We start from the raw sequence: 19,932 nt of genomic DNA, 5'->3' as shown, positions 1-19,932 counted from the left end.
GAAACCCAGCCAGATGGATGGGGTATAAATAAATTGTTGTTGTTGTTGTTGTTGTTGTTGTTATTTCCTGGTGTCCCTTCTAATCCCTCTTAAAAGAATAAAGACACAAGAGTCTTTCTGAGTGAAGCAGCAAGAAGTTTGCTCCCATGTCAGTTCACGATTTGATCCCTGAAAGGCAGGCTTGACTTAATAGTTACACGACAAAGTCTGAGTCTCATATGGAGGCTGAGAGCCAGCAGACAGCAAAATTTACAGTGATAGAAGAAAATGGCTGCAGGAGAGCAGCATGGCAGCAAAAGAGAGAAGACAACACTGGAACAAGACAACTTGAAGGCTGAGAAAACGGCTGTATGACTCCGCTGTTTTATGGAGTTAGCCAGAGCCAGGCGCATCTCGCAGGTCACATGCTCCAGACCAGTGGAAAAGGAAGTTACCCTGACTGGATGTCCCCCTGCCTGTGCCCATTCTACGGAAATAAGGAATGTTGCATTTGACTGTACCAATGGATTACATCCCACACTAGGGATGCAGGTGGCGCTGTGGTCTAAACCACTCAGGCTCTTGGGCTTGCCGATCAGAAGGTCGGCGGTTCGAATCCCCGCCACGGGGTGAGCTCCCGTTGCTCCGTCCCTGCTCCTGCCAACCTAGCAGTTTGAAAGCACGCCAGCGCAAGTAGATAAATAGGTACCACTCCAGTGGGAAGGTAAACAGTGTTTCTGTGCGCTCTGGTTTCCATCATAGTGTTCTGTTGCGCCAGAAGCGGTTTAGTCCTGCTAGCCACATGACCCGGAAAGCTGTCTGTGGACAAACACCGGCTCCCTCGGCCTGAAAGCGAGATGAGCGCTGAAACCCCTAGTCGCCTTTGACTGGACTTAACTGTCCAGGCGTCCTCCCACACTCTAGAGAAATAATAAATAATAACAATTTTTTATTTATACCCCGCCCTTCCCGGTTCAGAAAACCAGGCTCAGGGCAGGTAACAACAAATTTAAAACACTTAATTGATGCAAGAAAAAACAGCATAAAATACAATATAAAACGTGAGTAACAATAAATTCAGAATTCAAAAATCTATTTAGGGGGGAAATCCATCCAATAAACATTAGATGATCAGCAGGGCTAGCTGGCAAAATTAGTCCTATTTGGGCCAGCGAGGAGACCAGGGGAGAATTAGCTGTGGGATCCCAGAGCGGGTAATCTTCATAAAAAGGAGAGAGGGAGGGAAGGAAGGGGAATAAAAGATCAGGCCAGGTTAAAATTGAAAGCCAGGCGGATTAGCTCTGTCTTACAGGCCCTGCGGAAGGAGGTTAAATCCTGCAGGGCCCTTTCCACCAGGTCGGAGCCATCACTGAAAAGGCCGTGGTGGAGGATAGTCTGGCTTCCTTAGGGCCCAGGACCTCTGAACTATGATTATTTATGGGACTTCCGGGTTGGCGCCATAGCCGAATGGCGGATTCCCTCCGAGCTCCGGAGGGAATCTGCTCGACAGGGGTCGGGTCCTGCTGCGCCGGCGACGCGGGGACCCTCAAAAACAACGGGCGCGGAAGCCCGTGGACCTGGTGACTCGGCGGGCACCGTTTGCGCCCTCCCCGACCGCGAAGGAGCCTTTTTAAAGGCTGCGGAGCGGAGGACGGGGAGCGGCGCGGTGCTGAGAGTCTTTTGCTTCCCCTGCCGAGCGAAGCCGCATGCCATTCGACGGAGAGCGCTAACTTCTTCTTTGGAAAATTGGGACTAAATCTAAAAACAACAACCCGTGAGTAATTTGGAAATTGGGCTAAAAACTCTTTTTTTTGGATTTGACACGAGCGGGGGAGGTGCAAAAAGGAAGTCCGTCTCCTCCCTATTGTATACAATATAAAGCAAGGATCTTAACTACTAAGGTCGAAAGAAGAGTCTTTTCTCTATTTGACAAAAGTTATTAATTCCACGGATTGACAATATAAGTAATTGTGCTGGAGGAGAAGAACTATTTTTTTGAATTAAAGTGCCACTCATCCCGGGACCGGGAGCGATCTGCGAGAGGAGCCTGCGGAGGAGACATAGAAGATTTTGACAGCTGTCAAACTAGCTGTCAAAGTCGGGAAAAATAGAGAACTTTGTTTCCGTTGTCTTTGCTGGTTACATTTGATACAATATAGTTAACTGTTGAAAATAAAGAAGAATTGAAACAAACTAACTTGGCTTTTGGGTTGGAAGTGAAAGGAATACTGAAATAATCAGAATCCCTCTAGTGGGGGTTCAGGGACATTACAAAAATGGAAATAGGTCAAAAAATACTAGCTGGCCTGGATGAGGTTAGGTTTCTCGTGAGAAAGTTGTGTAAGTTACAAGAACAAGGCCATGTTTTGTCTACAAGTGCCACAACTTTGAAGCCAACAGCAAAGGAATCTACTGAGCTGGAAAAGGATTTGATCTACAAAATCCAGACAGCTGAACAAGGAAAAAAATTTGAGCAGGAGGAGCAGGAAGGAGGGGCTGTAATGTTGCAGAAGGTAAAGGAGAGCCGGAGGTCTGTCAAGATGGACATAAAAGAAAGTAAGAATTGGATGATAAAAACTGGGTTTGAATTGGAAAATGAGGAATGGAAGGATCTCCTTTTGTGGGGATCTGAAGACCTATGTTTTACAGATTTGATCAAGGTGGAACTTTCTGGCTATTTGGACTTAGAAGGATTGAGAATCAAGATTTTAAATATGGAGATCCGGCTGGAAGGAACATGGACATTATAGGGATAGTGCCCCTCCGAGACTTGGTGTTTAATATAATAGACTTTCAAAGAAACCGGCAGAGAGGGACTGAGAGAGATTTAAGGGCCTCAGATGTGAGACTGCCGGGCTGATAACAGATGGACTAATGGACAATGGCTTGGGGATCGAAACCGGGGAAGAGAGGGTGGGGTCTGGAAATCCAAAAGGTGTACTAAAATATTCTGATTTACTATATCTTTTTTTCTTTCTATGTTGTTAGTAGCATTGATATGGGGAATTCGTGGAAGGAGAACTGGGCCGATCTTAGAAAAAGTTTTTAAGTATAATGATTGATGTATAAATGCTAAAAGTTTATATATAAAGTGAATTTAATATAATAACAATCTAAGGTTAAGAATTTAAGAAGAAGAACTTGTTGAACAAATTTTTGGACAGGGAATACAAGAAAGGGAGGTGAGGGGAAGTTCTGGAAAGAAGGTGTTGAAAATATGGATTGTAAATGTTGAAATTTTCTTTTCTTTTTCTTTTTTCCGGTTTATGTATTTTTTGAAATTCTAATAAATATTATTTTTTTAAAAATAACTATGATTATTTATGGACCTTAAGGTCCTCTGCGGGGCAGACCAGGAGAGGCAGTCCTGTAAATGAGAGTGGACCATTGCTCTCTGTCTCCTTTTAGGAAGCGACTGGCACCAGGATCTGTCCCATCTAGCAGGGGAAGGAGAGCATAGCCCTATATTCCTAAAGACAGGCAAGGAAAACATTTGAGTCTGCTGCAGCCGTTCCTAGGTTTTGGAGGAACATTGAGTTCCAAGGGGAAACGAAAGGATTGCCTCCTTACCAGATCAGACCCAAAGCTCATCTAGTCCGTTCCTTTTCAATCTGTGGGGCGGTGGGGGATGTTTCTGGAAAGCCCCCTTTACTGTGCTAAAGTACCCCCAGAACCCTTTGGGATAACCAGAATGGGTTTCCGCTGTAGCATAAACCTGCCCTCAAAGGGGTGTACCTATTGTTAGACTGCATTGCAGATCTGGGCCTTTCTGATTGTAAGCTCCTTGGAGCAGAGACCTTGCAGAGCACCACTCTAAATAACAACAGCAGTAAAAGTGCAAGGAGATTTGTGCCAGCTCACATCTGCTCAGCCTCTCCAGGAAGAACAGCAGTACTTCTCTGTTTGGGTCACAGCCTGCTCTAGAACTGGCACAGAGTGGTTTCCGATAATCTGTGTTTACCCTTGAAATACATTTATGATGCTTGGTATCAGGGCCGGCCCACCCATGTGGCAAGGTCAGGCAGCTGCCTCAGGCGGCAAGGTCCACTGAGGCAGCAGGTCCCAATGTCAATCTTTCTTGCCTCCTTGTTCCTGCTGTCAATCTTCCCTCGCCCCTTCTTCCCTGGAGGGGGGGATACAATTTTGGGGTCTGCCTCAGGTTCCAAAATGTCTTTGGCTGGCCCTGTTTGGTGTAAGTCAAGTCTAAATTATTATTATTATTATTATTATTATTATTATTATTATTATTTTGTATACAGTACTGCCATTGATCCAAAGATCACAAGCCGGTTCACAACATAAAGCCTTAAGGGTGTTTAAAATTGTGTACGCTTGGAAAACATTGGCAGCATTAAAATAAATTCAACAGTATAAATAAGTTTTGATGTATATGATAATGGAATACTGAACACTTCGTTTTATATAAAATATGCAGGGATTTATGTTATGCAAAACGAACCAAGGAAGGAGTGGAAGGGAAGTCATTGATATTTGAAGGTTGTTTAAATGAATATTCTAAATTGCAAAACAGGAAAAAATGAATAGAAATATTTTTTTTTTAAAAAAGGATGTTAAGAAATTGCAAGATGGAAAGGCAGGGCGACGAAAGAAGAATGGCAGACAAATTTAATGGACTAAGCAGAGCTGGATAAAACGACAGGAAGGATTTGAAACCTGCGGGACCAGAGACTTATGGAAGATTGGAAGAAATATACGAACTATTTGAAGAGCAACTGTAATCAACAAATTACACTAGTAGGATTACAAGAAGTCTTGTAAGGAGAAATATATGAAATATTGCAAAGAAGAGAGACATTGGTTGTGAGATTTAAATGTAATAGTGAGAGTAAGAAATGTATATTAAGTGAAAAGATTGGAAAAATTTCAGATGTGATTGATGGAAGTCAAAAAAATAGTATAAGATATAAAAGTATGTTTAATAATTGTTGAAAATGATATGTTAAAAAAATTATAAAAAATATTTTTTTAAAAGATGGGAAGGCAGGGAGAGCCCCCCTTTGTTACCCAAACAAGGCAACCTCTGAAGCCCCCCTGCACCCCCACTTGGAGGGTACAGTGTTTCGGGTGGGAATAGTCTCCCAGTCTAGCCAACCTCACAGGGTTGTTGTGGGGATAAAATGAGGAGGAAGAGAACCATGGAGGCCACCTTGAGCTCCTTGGAGGAAAAGATAGTATACACATGTAATCAATCAATCAATCAATCAATTAACAAACAAAGCTGCTCAGGAGGGGCTGCCTTACTGAATGGGGGCGGCGTTGTCAAGTCTTCCTGCCTTCTGATCCCCGCAAAGCTCTGCAAACAACCACAAAGGTTCAGGTAGGTAGCCGTGTTGGTCTGACGCAGTTGTAATACTAATAATAAAAATAAAAATAAATTGTCCAGTAGCACCTTACAGACCAACTAAGTTCGTTCTGATATAAGCTTTTGTGTGCATGCACAATGGAGAATTTATTTATTTATTTTTATTTCAACCACAAAGGTGACTGCAATGTCTCAGTGGCACTCTGCACATGCTCAGAGGCGTTCTTATATAGATATAGATATATAGATATAGACAGATAGATATACACACACACAGAGTGCATCTATCTATCTATATAGTACATATACAGTAATATATATATATATACACATACATACATACATACATACATACATACATTGTTTTTAACACTTGATTGGAAGCCGCCCAGAGTGGCTGGGGAAACTCAGCCAGATGGGCGCGGTAAAAATTATAAATTATTATTATTATTATTATACATACATACACAAAGTACATACACACACAGAGTGCATATATATATATATATAGGACATATACAGTGTGTATATATATATATATATATATATATATATATATATGCATACAGTATATATATGAACTGCACTGCAAAATATTTTGTTGGTTTTTCATTTTTGCCGAAAGTTGCCGGATGACGCCTGGGCTGCCAGATCCCCGCCTGGACTCGATCCCTCCCAACAGCGGATCCCTCTCGCGTTGGGCCCGCTTTCCCACCTTCCTGCCTCACCCATCATGGCGGCGGCGCCGGGAGGGAGCCCCTTACTTCCTGTCGGGGCCGGAAGTGTGTCCGGTTGCCATGGTGGCGACGCTGAGGCCTAGCGGGGAAGGCGAGCCCCGAGGGAAGGCCCGGCTTAGTGAGTGAGCGAGGGGCAGGGAAGCGGCGGGAGGCGGGGCGGGGGGGGGGAAGAGAGAGGCTGAGTTCCCCCCAACCCACTCCCCCCCCACGGAAAGGGGGTGCCGAGCCCCATGAGTCACGTGACATGGCCGAGGGGGGGCCGTTGGGACAGGTGGCCTGAGAGGGGGCAGTTTTTTTTTGGGGGGGGGGAGTAAGGCGAGGTCTCTATTTCGGGGTGGGGGGGAGTTTTGCCTCTTAGCAAAGTGGGGGGGGGGTTGGGTGGGGGGGCAGGAGGAGGAGGAGGAGGAGGCAGGGTCTGCTTTTCGTTTTTATTAGTAATATCCAAGGCAGCACGATGACCAAGTACAACAATATCTATATACAGTGGGACCTCGGGTTACATACGCTTCAGGTTACATACGCTTCAGGTTACAGACTCCGCTGACCCAGAAATAGTGCTTCAGGTTAAGAACTTTGCTTCAGGATGAGAACAGCAGTGGCACGGCGACAGCGGGAGGCCCCATTAGCTAAAGTGGTGCTTCAGGTTAAGAACAGTTTCAGGTTTAGAATGGACCTCCAGAACGAATTAAGTACTTAACCCGAGGTACTACTGTACTAAGACCCCATGGTCCTTTTCACATGTTCTGTTAGTAAGGCGGATGTCCCCAATCTTATACAGTGGTACCTCAGGTTACAGACGCTTCAGGTTACAGACTCCGCTAACCCAGAATTAGTGCTTCAGGTTAAGAACTTTGCTTCAGGATGAGAACAGAAATTGTGCTCTTGCGGCACGACGGCAGCAGGAGGCCCCATTAGCTAAAGTGCTGCTTCAGGTTAATAACAGTTTCAGGTTAAGAACGGACCTCCAGAACGAATTAGGTACTTAACCCGAGGTACCACTGTAAAAGTCAAGCAGAATTAAGATTGCCGGAAGAAATATCAACAACCTCAGATATGCAGATGACACAACCTTGATGGCAGAAAGTGAGGAAAAATTAAAGAACCTTTTACTGAGGGTGAAAGAGGAAAGCGCAAAATATGGTCTGAAGCTCAACATCAAAAAAACGAAGATCATGGCCACCGGTGCCATCACCTCCTGACAAATAGAAGGGGAAGAAATGGAGGCAGTGAGAGATTTTACTTTCTTGGGCTCCATGATCACTGCAGATGGTGACAGCCGTCACGAAATTAAAAGATTGCCTGCTTCTTGGGAGAAAAGAAATGGCAAACCTAGACAGCATCTTAAAAAGCAGAGACATCACCTTGCCAACAAAGGTCTGTATAGTTAAAGCCATGGTTTTCCCAGTAGTGATGTATGGAAGTGAGAGCTGGACCATCAAGAAGGCTGATCGCCGAAGAATGGATGCTTTTGAATTCTGGTGCTGGAGGAGACTCTGGAGAGTCCCATGGACTGCAAGAAGATCAAACCTCTCCATTCTGAAGGAAATCAGCCCTGAGTGCTCCCTGGAAGGACAGATCCTGAAGCTGAGGCTCCAAGACTTTGGCCACCTCATGAGAAGAGAAGACTCCCTGGGAAAGACCCTGATGCTGGGAAAGATGGAGGGCACAAGGAGAAGGGGACGACAGAGGACGAGATGGTGGGACAGTGTTCTCGAAGCTACGAACATGAGTTTGACCAAACTGCGGGAGGCAGTGGAGGACAGGAGGGCCTGGCGTGCTCTGGTCCAGGGGGCCATGAAGAGGCGGACACCACTAAACGACTAAACAACAACAACAACATAGTCTATACGGAACATTGAACAATATGAGAAACCATATGTGCACTCTTGATGGATTCTTTTGAAAGAAGCAATGGGGCTTTCAGAGACTGGCACAGTCTACAAAGACTTTCAGAGACTTATAAGACTTATGTTTATTTGGTTCTAAGTTTTCAAGAAAATCCATCAAGAGTGCACATTTAGTGACTTTCAGAGATCTATAAGATTTCTGTTTATTTGTTTTCTCATATTGTTCAATGTTCCGTATAGACTATATAAAGAATTTATATAGATATTGCATTGTTGTACTTGGTCATCGTGTTGCCTTGGATATTACTGATAATTGTTTGCAACACAGGGGTTTAATTGTTTGGTTACTTTTCGTTTTTATTATGCATTTTGTGCGTTTATATCGTGAGCCGCCCTGAGCCCTGCGGGTATAGGGCGGCATGCAAGTTTTAATAATCATAATGTGTGCTATTTTCCCAGAAAAAGAGGGGCCCATGGAGCTCCTTCTGAAGATGGGAGGGGTACAAATAATAAATTATTATTATATTATTATGAGTGCTTCTCTGGCTCTCTCACAATGAAGTCACCTGAGACGAGCCAGAGGCTGATAAAGAGCCCTGGGAATAATGATAATTATTATTATTCATTATGGAGAGGAAGTAGCTGAGGAGAAGGTTCTCCGCCTCTCCTGTTACAGTGGTCCCTTGGTTCTCAAATGCCGTGGGACTCAAACAACTTGGAACCCAAACACTGCAAACCCGGAAGGAAGTGTTCCGGTTTGTGAACTTTTTTTGGAAGTCAAATGTGCTCTGTTTTGAGTGATACACTTATGATTTGAGTATTACATTTGCATTTTGAGTTTTACCCTGAGGTCTGTAAGGTTTTGCTATTTATTTTCTATTTTTGTTTTTGTGGCTATTTCTGTTTTGTTTTTGTGACAGTGTGGAACTCAGTTCAACTATTGATGGATGGATTGATTATGTGACCGCAGTACATTGTTTATTGCTTTCATTTTATGGATCGGTGGTCTCATGTTAAATTGCTGTTTTAGGGGTTGTTTTTTGTTAAAAAGTCTAGAACGGATTCATCCATTTTTCATTACTTTCTATGGGAAAGCATGTCTTGGTTTTGGAACACTTTGGTTTTGGAACAGACTTCCGGAACGGAACAAGTTTGAGACCCAAGGTACCACTGTATTAGTATTTGGGGGTCTCCCTATGGGGCCATCTGGGAGAGAAAGAGGGCTGGTTCACACAGCACATGGTCAACTTTGGGGGCTGCCTTTGAAATGGAGACATACACCTGCGTGGAGGAAGAGGAGGGGTCTACCTATGGCTCATGGCAGCTAGCAAACAGAGCCTCCATAAACCTCAGAAATCTCTGAGTGGCGGCCATGCACATGTCTTGAGGAGGGAGGGAGAGGGCTTCCTCCTTGTTGCCTTGCTTGTGGGCTTCCCAGAGGCATCTGGTCGGACCCTGGCAGAAGTGGGACACTGGACCAGAGATGCCCCCCTTGGCCTGATCAGGCAGGCTTTTGCTAAGCGGAGAGGAAGTGTCGTCGTAGCTCGCGCTCTGCGTACAAAAGTTCTCCCGTTCAGTCCCTGCCGTCTCCAGGGGGTGCTGGGAAAAAACTCCTGCAGGAAACCCTTGGGAGTCTATGCGCTTCTGTCGGGCTGAGCTAGAGACACTAAACGGTAACCTGGAATGGGAAGAGAACCAGACACGTCCTATGCCATATGTGGTAGTGAATGGTGGGGTGCATGGGTCCCCCGCTTGGCCATGAAGGCCAGCCCAGCGAAAGTTGCTTGCAGGATGGATATTTTTGGAGGTGCTAAAACCGACAGGGACACGCAGGATGTCTTGGGAGCCGTGGCAATATTGCAGAGGATGCTGGTACTGCCTTGTGCAATTGCGTGGAGTGATAACGCACGTGGAAAAGGTTCCTGCTTATGCAGCAGGCGTGGCTGTGTTGCACAAGGGCCGAGATGCACAAAGGCAGTGAGGGAAAGGGTGTGCGTGGCTCCTCTATTTGATGTCTGTTTGCCCTGCAGCAGGTGTGCGATGGAGGAGCAAGCGCAGGGCCCACTCGCAGAGCAACCACCAATAGACATTGCTTTGTTGCTACGTTGGCAAGCAAAGAGAACTTACAGTACTGGCAGGGCTGGGCAAAGAGAGATGAGCAAAGGTGATCATTGTTTGACTTCTCTTCTGTTGGTGGCAGGGTGTGTAGGTGCTTAGCTTAGCATTGAACTCCATGCTTAAATAGAAGCTCTCTGTAATTCCAAATGATGCATCTTTTGACCAAGTGGGTGTTTTAAGAAATCTCTTTGTCTGTTTTGGGACCTTGAACAAATAAAGCATTTTTTATTTTTTATTTTTTACTTTTCAGCTAAGATTGATTCTCAAAGTATATTCCACCACTAGGAATATATGAGTGTGTGTGTGTGTTGTTGTTGTTGTTGTTGTTGTTGTTGTTGTTATTTATTTTATTTGTTAGTCTTTCTCACAAAAGTAACTCTAAGCAACTTTCATTTTAAACATGGCACTCTTTTCCCCCCCTCTGGTTGGTGTAGGGAGAAAATGGCTGCATCTGTGTCTCCTTTAAGGTTAAGAGCAATGAGTTCTTAATAGGTTGAGTTAAACTGTAGTTTGCTGAGTGCCTGTTTCAAGTGCTGCTGCTAGAAAGACCCGTTTTCTGAAATAGACGCTTGGATCTCAAGATCCAACAACATTCCTGCTTATATGTAATAGGAACAGCTGTTCACATTATAAATCCCTTCCAAGAAAGATTTCTCTGAATCTCTCTCTTACCTGTCTACTTGCCATTTTCCATATCCTATCTAGGTGAGGCTTCTACTACACCTAGTTTGGGGCTTGAGAGCCCTTTTTCCGTTCCTTTTCCTAGTTTTTTCCCACTGAAAAATCCAAGAGCACCACTTGATTTATGAATTATTTTCTTGTGTAAGACATATAGCAGGGCACTATATTACCGGGAACTGTGGGTTGAGCTTGTGGTTTGTTAACTCACTATGGTTTGTGCAAAACCACAATTTCCCATCTTTGGACAAAGCAGGAAGTTCTGGTTTATTTCAAACCGCAACGTGGACCTTTAAATCTCTTCCTCTTGTGCAGGGAGAGTGGGGTGTGCTCAGTTGTTTGGCTTGTCACCCTGATTGAGAATTATAATGTGAATAATAATTCCACACTTGGATTTCCATAGCAGCTAAGCTTTCTGGTTAAGATGTGCTCATAAAGTGTAAAACAGATTGGTGCACAGGTTATTTCTGGCTAGGACCTTTATTTATTTTGTGAGGAGTTGTTATTGTTATATTTAATTACATTTCTATTCCGCCCTTCATCCAGGTACCAACAGGGCGGTTTACAATATAGAAATGCAAAAATACATAGTGTAATAACCATTACAACAAAACTGCCTTTTAGTGAAAATACGTTTACAGAAGGTCTAAGATCAGTCTTACAGATTTTAGAATCTGTTCCGATTAACAGCCAGAAGCAAAATTCGTGCTCTTCAAGCAATGCAAACCCCATGGAGAAAGATGCAAGCATTTTAAATCTTGCTTCATTCCTTGGAAGCAGAGTCTTGAGCTTAACAGCACACCCCCCCTTTTATAAAATGAAAAAATCCCAACAGTCAGCTGTTTTATAGGAAAGAAGGCTAATCAGTGAGATTTTAACTTTTTCAAAAGAGCTGTTATCCCCTTGGTGCTTTCTGTATAGGAGGGAAGGTGTTAATTCAAGTAAATAGATTACGTCTGTTGTTTAAATTTCCGCAGTGATTTTCAGGAAGGGCTTACAGCTCAGCATTCCTCCTGCCTTTGAAAATGCACCCTCTCCCTAAAAGGGCCAACCATTTACTATCTCTGTTTGCATGCCTGGTGAGGAGGCGGTGAACAAAGATGATTTTCCCCCTTCCTTTCACATAACAATAGAACTCGAGGTCACCCAATGACACAGGCACTAGATACAGGGCAAAAAAAAGGTTCTTCTTAATGCATAACTTAATCCTCAACTTTGTGCCCTCTGGGCGTCTTGGAACTACAGCTCCCATCATCCCCAGGCATCAAGGCTGTTGGTGGGAAAACAGCAGGAGCGTGCTGTTTATTGCCTTCATGCCCTGCCTTGTGAGCTTCCTGGAAACGGGATGCTGGGTAGGTGAACTTTGGTCTGGACCTGGGCTGTGGGTGCTTGTAACTGCTACTCAGCCAACCAGCTCATGCAAACAGCCCTGTGACAGCCAGGCTTTGCAGCAACACTTTTGGATTTTGGTTTCTGGAAACCACAAGAGCCCCTGCGACTGAGCAGACAGGGCGAGTCAGGGGGAACATCAGCATTTCACACACACCCCACACTCAATTGCCACAGCCACCACTTCAACACAGCTGTTGCCAGTTCTTTACTAAATCCCAACCATGGGAAGGCCCCTAAAAACCTCAAGAGGATCCAGGTTTTTAGATGCTTCTGTAAATTATGACCAATAAAAAGGTACTTTCTGGGGGTTGCCTTCTTTCCTTCTTCAAGTGCTTTTGTTTTTTCTGATTATATCCGTGGAGCTCCTTGGCTCTTCTGCCAACCCAGTTCTCCGGCTGGGTTGTCAGCGCCCGGCCGTGCCCTCTCTGTAAACCGCTGTCTTGTAAGCCTTGACGGCAATTGCTAGGTGTCGGCACTGAGCAACAGCTTCCTGCTCTGCTTCTCTCTCTGTGTAAATATTTCATATGTCAGCAGTCCTCCTACTCTGGCCTAGTTTTTTGGCTGAGTGCCTCCTGTTTCCAGGTACGCTTTGCATTCCTAGTTCGGAGGCTTGTGTTCCCAGGGGCCACTCCCTCCAGCCTGCAGCCTTGCAGCTGGGTGCCACCCACCTGTGGAGCGAGAAAGTGGTGCTGAGCTGCTAGTCAAAGGCTCACCAGAGTCTGCCTGCCCGGGAGAGCTCCCTCAGTCTGATCAGCAGCACCAGGACCACCACCTGCACAACGGGGGCAGGTAAAATACTTACTGGGAATGTTCATACGCAGCTCTTGGTGTGTTGTTGTAGGACGGGGAGGGGGGGACGAGGACAGAGACACCTTGGCTTGACCTGCCTTTTGTTGCATAGCACATTCTGTGCTTTTATCTCTGCCGCCTCCTCGAAAGACTCCTGCACAACACTCCACATCAAAAGAAGTTGATCCAGGAACAAAATTATAATTTCCTGTTTCAGATCTTGTAATCTTCAGGCACTTCAGCAGAAGTGAGCTCTCAGAAAGCCAGCCATTTCCCCCCAAAAGCTGAGTAGAGGCTCACAGATGTCGCCCAAATCCCTGCCTCCCTGTGCCGTTTTCTTAAGTCACTGAAATTAGAGAGGAGAGTGATTGGCCTCCTGTGTGCGTCCCCTGCCTGTGCGCATGGGCACACCGTCTTTCTTGCCTGCTCCCATGCTCTCTCGCCCAGTTTCCTCCTGCCAGGCCTTGCACCCTTCTTTGCAAGCGTCAGAGCTCCTCTGCCCTTAACCTAGGGGCCCCCAGAGAGGCTGTCTCTTCCATAACACCTTCAGGGGCAATTCCAAGGATCCTCGACTTTTGCTGGTTTGAGTTGCTCTTGATCTTCTCAGTTTAAAGTTTAGATTTGTGGGGCTGGAAGCTATCTCTGAGTGAAGGGGAGAACGTAACTGGGCAGTGTGCTTGGTTGCTCAGCAGATCTTGACATTTGGAAGCATTGCCTAACGATCCACTTGTTGAAACTTCCCTCAGGTGGGCTGGAGGGTGTGGGTCTAGTTTATATATCCGGGTTTCTAACTCTTACCTATCTTCTGTGATTCAGCTCCATTGAATGGCCTGAATTGAGTTCCAGTACTATAGAAGAGGGAGAAAACCTCTCTGTCTGGGTGTGTGGTGGACGGCTGTGTCCATCGTGTGTCTGGAGGTGCATCTTTCCCTCTGCCATCTTGCAGGAAGTGACTCTGGTGAGCCTGTACAGAGGGCTTTCTGTGTCAATTCCCCGTCCCGTTGATCCTCCACCTGCATCTTCTCTCTTTTTTATTTTTGAATATTTTTTATTAGGAATTTCAACATAACATTTTATCAAAAATACATAATCCTCACCCCCCCCATTTTTTCCCTCCCCCCTCCCCCCAAAAGAAAACCCACCCTCCCACCCCACCCCCGGACTTCTCTCACCTCCTCTCTCTGCTTTTTCAGCACATGTTATTCTCTGCATGTTGTAAGATTGTAAATATCCTTAATTTATTGATCTATATATTACCAATTAAAGGTTTGTGAATGTTCTTTTTTAAAAAATGATATTTATTAAAGTTTAACAACAAAAACATACACAAACAAAAAACAAAAAGAAACAAGTATAATTTCAATCCTTATTTTCTTAAACCTAATTTCCCCGACCTCCTCATACCTCCCCCTTCTGTATTCTAATTTCATTATCTAATCAGCAAATCCATTCCCTTATTTCCCATAGTTTTTAATAATTCTGTTTTACAGAATTACAGAAAAGAACAAGGTCTGTGAATGTTTGTTCAAAACCTGCCAAGGAGTCCAGTTCATTTTGTTGTTTCTTTAAGTACTTTGTAAAGGGTTCCCATTCTTCTTTAAAGTCACAGTTGTCCTTATCACGTAGTTTGTGTGTCAAATTCTCCAGTTCCACTTAATCCATCAGTTTCTCTTGCCACAGTTCTTTGGTCGGTGTTTCCTCATTCTTCCATCCTTGTGCTATTAAGACTCTTGCCGCCGTTGTCACATACATGAATATGTTCTTCAGTTTCCTTGGCAGGTCTTTCCCTAACAAAAATGCTTCAGGCTTTTTTACAAATGTTAACTGGAACATTTTCTTCAAATCATTGTATATCATTTCCCAGAATTTTTTAATTTTGCTACAATCCCACCACATATGGTAAAAGGTCCCTTCTTTTTCCTTACATTTCCAACACACATTTGAACCAGTTTTATACATTCTTCCTATCTGCACTGGTGTTATATACCATCTTTGCATCGTTTTCATGTAATTTTCTTTCAGCAAAGAGCAATCTGTAAATTTCAAATCAGTTTTCCACAATCTTTCCCAATCTTCAAACATTATATTGTGACCTATATCTTGTGCCCATTTAATCATAACGGATTTCACCTCTTCATCTTTTGTTTCTCCACCTGCATCTTCTCAATTCAAGTTCCCCACCTGCCTCCCTTCCTGCCTTTGCCATAGCAGGGCCTATCAGCTCATGGTTCTCTGTAGGTAAGCAGGGCACTCGACCCTTCTGGCTCCCATGACCTTCCTTTCTATGATCTGCAGAGGCATGGCAGCCCAGAGCCAGGCAGGTGTGTGATTCGAGGGGTTATGAGAACAGCACACTCTGTGCTCCTTGAGCAGCCAGTGTCTTGAATGACACCTTGTTCTTGCAAGCTACAAGGCGTGGCAGGGATTCATCTCCACCCATGGCTGAGATTGGATTTGATCCCAGATCTAGTGCTTCACTGAACCACGCTGGTTTGTTTTTTTAAAAAGGCTCCCACGTTGCTCAGTGTGCCACGCATACTTCTCGTCTTATCTTCCTTATCAAACCTGTTGAGACCGGCTAGCCTAAGGTCAGCTTTGTAGGTAGAGATTTGAACCCGGGTCTCTCCACTTCTGGCCAGACGCTCTAGCCCTGCCTTTGCCAAGCTTGTGATGCCTGCATTGCAGGGGGTTGGACTAGATGACCTGTGGGGTCCCTTACAACTCTACAATCTGTGATTCTGTGGTGCCCTCCAGTTGTGTGTTGCCAGTTTGGCAAAGGTGCTCCCTGAATGCCCAGCACTTGGCACACAGCTATTTAACATCTGGGCAAACTGCTCCACGACAGAGCAGAGGCCAGGGGCTTGAGGGTCGTGCCTTTTTGCCCTCCTGTTCCTTATGACTGTCCTTGGCTTGACCAGTGGTTTCCAAAAAATTTTCAAAGAGGGCCAGATTTGATGAAGTGAAGGGCCGTGAGGGCTGACCAAAGGACCAACCACAGTTGGTTTTTTTAGGATTTTACCTCAGGAAATAAACTGCCACAGGAGCCGGATTAAACTGACCGGCGGGCCGGATTAGGCCCCCAAAACAGACTTTGGTCATGCCTGGTTCTGTAAGTGCTGCCACCCACGTTGATTTTGCTGCATTTCCAGCACCAAAATGGCCTTGCCTGGGCTCAACCGTGGGCAGTGTGTCTGGAGGTCCTGGGTTGCCTAAACGACAAGACCCCCCTCTCAGCCTCACTGATGTGGTCCAAAGGAAATCACAGCAAGATGTTTGACACCAGCTTGGCTGCAGGAGTTTCTGGAAGGAGGCGTACAACGCGCCACTCAACTGTTTTAGGAGCTCCACTCCAAATTTGTGTAGGCATTCTTCCTTAGTGTTCTTTTCTCCCAGAGATGTTCTACAGATGGTTCCTCGGGGATTATTCCCAAAGCCTTTCTCATAAATGAGTATAGGTGCAAGACGGTGGAGGTTTATCACCCGAGTTTTCTATCTCCAGGATGGGCTGTCTTCGTAGGTTAACAAACCCCACCCGCCGCCCCCTCCATTTCCCTCTAAGCAGGTACAGAAACCGCCTTCTTGACCATTGGACCTACTGTTGATCTTGTCCACTCAGTCTGTCAGGCCCTGTCTTTGCTCACAGCAGAAGTCCCTAATTCATACAAGGTTTGAGACACATCGGCTACTCTCACCTGGTCTAGCCAGCCAGTTGAAGCCGTTTCCCAGTGTGTGGCTGCTGTCGCCTGCTGACAGCTTCTGGGAGCCACAGGTGAGAGCTGAGTGCAGGGTGGGGGCCAAAGGTGGACAAACTATCCCAGAACATTTCCTCCACCAGAAATAACTTTGACCAGGTAACTGCCCAAGGAGAAGGGACAGGTTTTTGGGTTTTTTTTGACAGCAACCAGTCTTGAAGATGCATCTGTGGAGGAGCTGAGCTGTCGAGAGAGTGACTCTTTGCTGTGGGCGAGGCAAATGTGAACTCCGTGTGAAGCTGCCGGTTTTGTTTGGTTCAGGTCAAGTCTTTATTGTTTAACCAATTAGGTCAGGCTTCCTCAGACTCAGCTCTCCAGATGTTTTGAGACTGTAGTTCCCATCATCCTGGACCACTGGTCCTGCTAGCTAGGGATCATGGGAGTTGTACGCCAAAAACATCTGGAGGGCGGAGTTTGAGGAAGCCTGAATTAGGTTTTTACGAGATAGGCAGTTTTATTAGACCTGGTAATAAAAGTGCTCTCTGCTTAGTGATTAGTGTTGATGGGTAAATGACAGTGCAGAGGAGGAAGTGCCAACCAGCTATCTCTGGAGCGAGTGGAGAGGGAACTCTTTGTCTCCTTCAGGAAGAAGGGCAGGTTCATGGGGGCAAATCCAGCCTAGTCCTTTGAGTGCAGGGGAGGCCATAGCTGCTTGCATTGCAAAATGGTCTCTCTCTCTCTCTCTCTCTCTCTCTCTCTCTCTCTCTCTCGTGGTGGGGTGCAGTGCATGCTGAGAGCTGCTGTAAGGCCTTGCTCAGACCACACCTGGAATCCTGTGTGCAGTTCCGGGCACCACAATTTAAGAAGGATGTTGACAAGTTGGGAGGTGTGCAGAGGAGGGCAACCAAGATGTTGTTGTTGTTTAGTCATTTAGTCGTCTCTGCCTCTTCGTGACCCCCTGGACCAGAGCACGCCAGGCCCTCCTGTCTTCCACTGCCTCCCGCAGTTCGGTCCAACTCATGCTGGTAGCTTCAAGAACACTGTCCCACCATCTTGTCCTCTGTCCTCCCCTTCTCCTTGTGCCCTCCATCTTTCCCAGCATCAGGGTCTTTTCCAGGGAGTCTTCTCTTCTCATGAGGTGGCCAAAGTCTCAGAGCCTCAGCTTCAAGATCTGTCCTTCCAGTGAGCACTCAGGGCTGATTTCCTTAAGAATGGAGAGGTTTGATCTTCTTGCAGTCCATGGGACTCTCAAGAGTCTCCTCCAGCACCAGAATTCAAAAGCATCCATTCTTCGGCGATCAGCCTTCTTTATGGTCCAGCTCTCACTTCCATACATCACTACTGGGAAAACCACAGGTTTAACTATACGGGCCTTTGTGAGCAAGGTGATGTCTCTGCTTTTTAAGATGCTGTCTAGGTTGGAAGGCCAGCTGTCATGGATGCTTTAGCTGGGATTCCTGCATTGCAGGGGGTTGGACTAGATGACCCTCACAGACCCTTCCACTCGAAGATTCTGTGATTCTCCTAGGAGAGCAGATGCTGGCTCCCCTGCAGAGGACCAGTCTTAGTTGAGCAATGCTTCTGCTTTTGTTTGGATGTCCTTGAGTGAAAGTTGCATTGTGGAAGCCTTGCCTGATGAATTGCTCCCAGGCCTGACGCCACATTCTTTGCATTCCTTATTCTGGGAAGACTCTGGGGAGTTCCTGCGTTCCTGTTCCTCGCCCCAGGCAGTTTACGTGGCTGCTCAGGCGTTGCACGTGGTTGGGATGCTGTGTTCTGTGAAGCAGATGTGTTGACGGAGTGGCCTGATGGGGGACGAACGCGAGTGGCACAATATTTCTTGCCACTGCTAGTCTTGTTATATAATCAGTGGAGCACCTGTGTGTTGCTAAACCAGAAGCGATTGTGCACCTGCAAAGGCTTTTCCCCCACTTTCAGGCTAGGCAAGGAGATCACATTGCAAATAAAATCCTATATGGAAATTAATTATACTGTCTCAGAACCTTTGGTACTAGGAGAAAAGGAAGACGTGTAAAAAAATAAATAATTGGACCAACTAGAGTTGGAATGGACTTGGGTCAGTGAGCTTCCTTGTTTGTAGCCTTCTTTTTTCAAAATTGAATTTTTATTACATACAAAAACATATAGACCCTGAAAAAACAAGTAAGTAACAAAAGGGGGCCGGGAAGTAATTCAGAATTGCAGAATGAAATAACAGCGACTGGTATACAAATTACAACCGTGTACCAAATTACAATCACACTTCACTGGCTATTGGGTGATGTTTAAATACCCCAACCATAATAAGAGCTGTTTGACAGTGGAAGGGGAAGTGTCAACTCCAACCGCGGCATCATCAGAACTACATTCTAACCAGCTGAGCTATCACAAAAGCACAAAACAGTAGAGGATCCTTCCGTCCTGCCTGTCCGCCCAATGCATTCTGACCGTTCTGAGGACGAAATTCACTGCTTTGCAGCTTCTCTTCCATTTGCTGACGATTATTTTGCGTGATTCTGTTACTACTTATGGAGAGGTCCAGAGAACTCTGCAGCTAGCAGGACGCTGAGCAAGGTTAGCGTACGTCACCCGCTGACCTCCAGCCCCACTGGGCTCCTTCTCCAACCTGTCCTGCAGCACCTAAATGGTTGTGCTGGCCTTGTCATGGGAGATAACAAGATAAGGGCTCCAAGAACTTTAGACGCGGATATTGCTTTTTATCCGTGGGTAATGGATTGGAGAGAAGTTCTCCTGCTTCAGCCCCTGGGTGCAAAGTGCACGGCAGACGGCCTTTTCTTCCTCTACTTCTCCCCTCCCCCTGCTTAGCTGATACGGGTGACAGGAGGCCTCATTTAAAGCACATTTACATTTGTCAAGGGAAGCAGGGGACATTCCCTGGCCTCTGTTCTTCCGGAAGGCAACCGTGTTTTTCATTTGTTTTACTATTGCATATTTATTGCACTTATCCCCAAGTTGCTCAAGGCAGCATGCATTTAAACGGCCTCGGTCCTGTATACCTGAAGGAGCGTCTCCACCCCCATCGTTCTGCCCGGACACTGAGGTCCAGCTCCGAGGGCCTTCTGACGGTTCCCTCACTGCGAGAAGCCAAGTTACAGGGAACCAGGCAGAGGGCCTTCTCTGTGGTGGCACCCGCCCTTTGGAACGCCCTCCCACCAGATGTCAAAGAGAACAACAACTACCAGACTTTTAGAAGACATCTGAAGGCGGCCCTGTTTAGGGAAGCTTTTAATGTTTGATGTAGTACAGTATTTTAATATTTTTTTTGGAAGCCGCCCAGAGTGGCTGGGGAAGCCCAGCCAGATAGGCGGGGTATAAATAATAATAATAATAATAATAATAATAATAATAATAATAAT

At 45.7% G+C, this 19,932-nt stretch overlaps 1 long non-coding RNA gene across 1 annotated transcript in view; it reads right to left on the bottom strand.

Moving 5' to 3' along the window:
* LOC309349166 overlaps positions 1-19,932 on the bottom strand; it is a 259,434-nt gene that overhangs the window by 179,113 nt on the left and 60,389 nt on the right. The window lies entirely within an intron of this gene.

This window comes from Podarcis erhardii, assembly GCF_964252035.2.
Source record: "Podarcis erhardii genome assembly, chromosome: 8".
NCBI lineage: Eukaryota > Metazoa > Chordata > Lepidosauria > Squamata > Lacertidae > Podarcis > Podarcis erhardii.
Note: the sequence above shows the minus strand (reverse complement) of the source record. Positions and strands in the feature narration are given on the sequence as shown.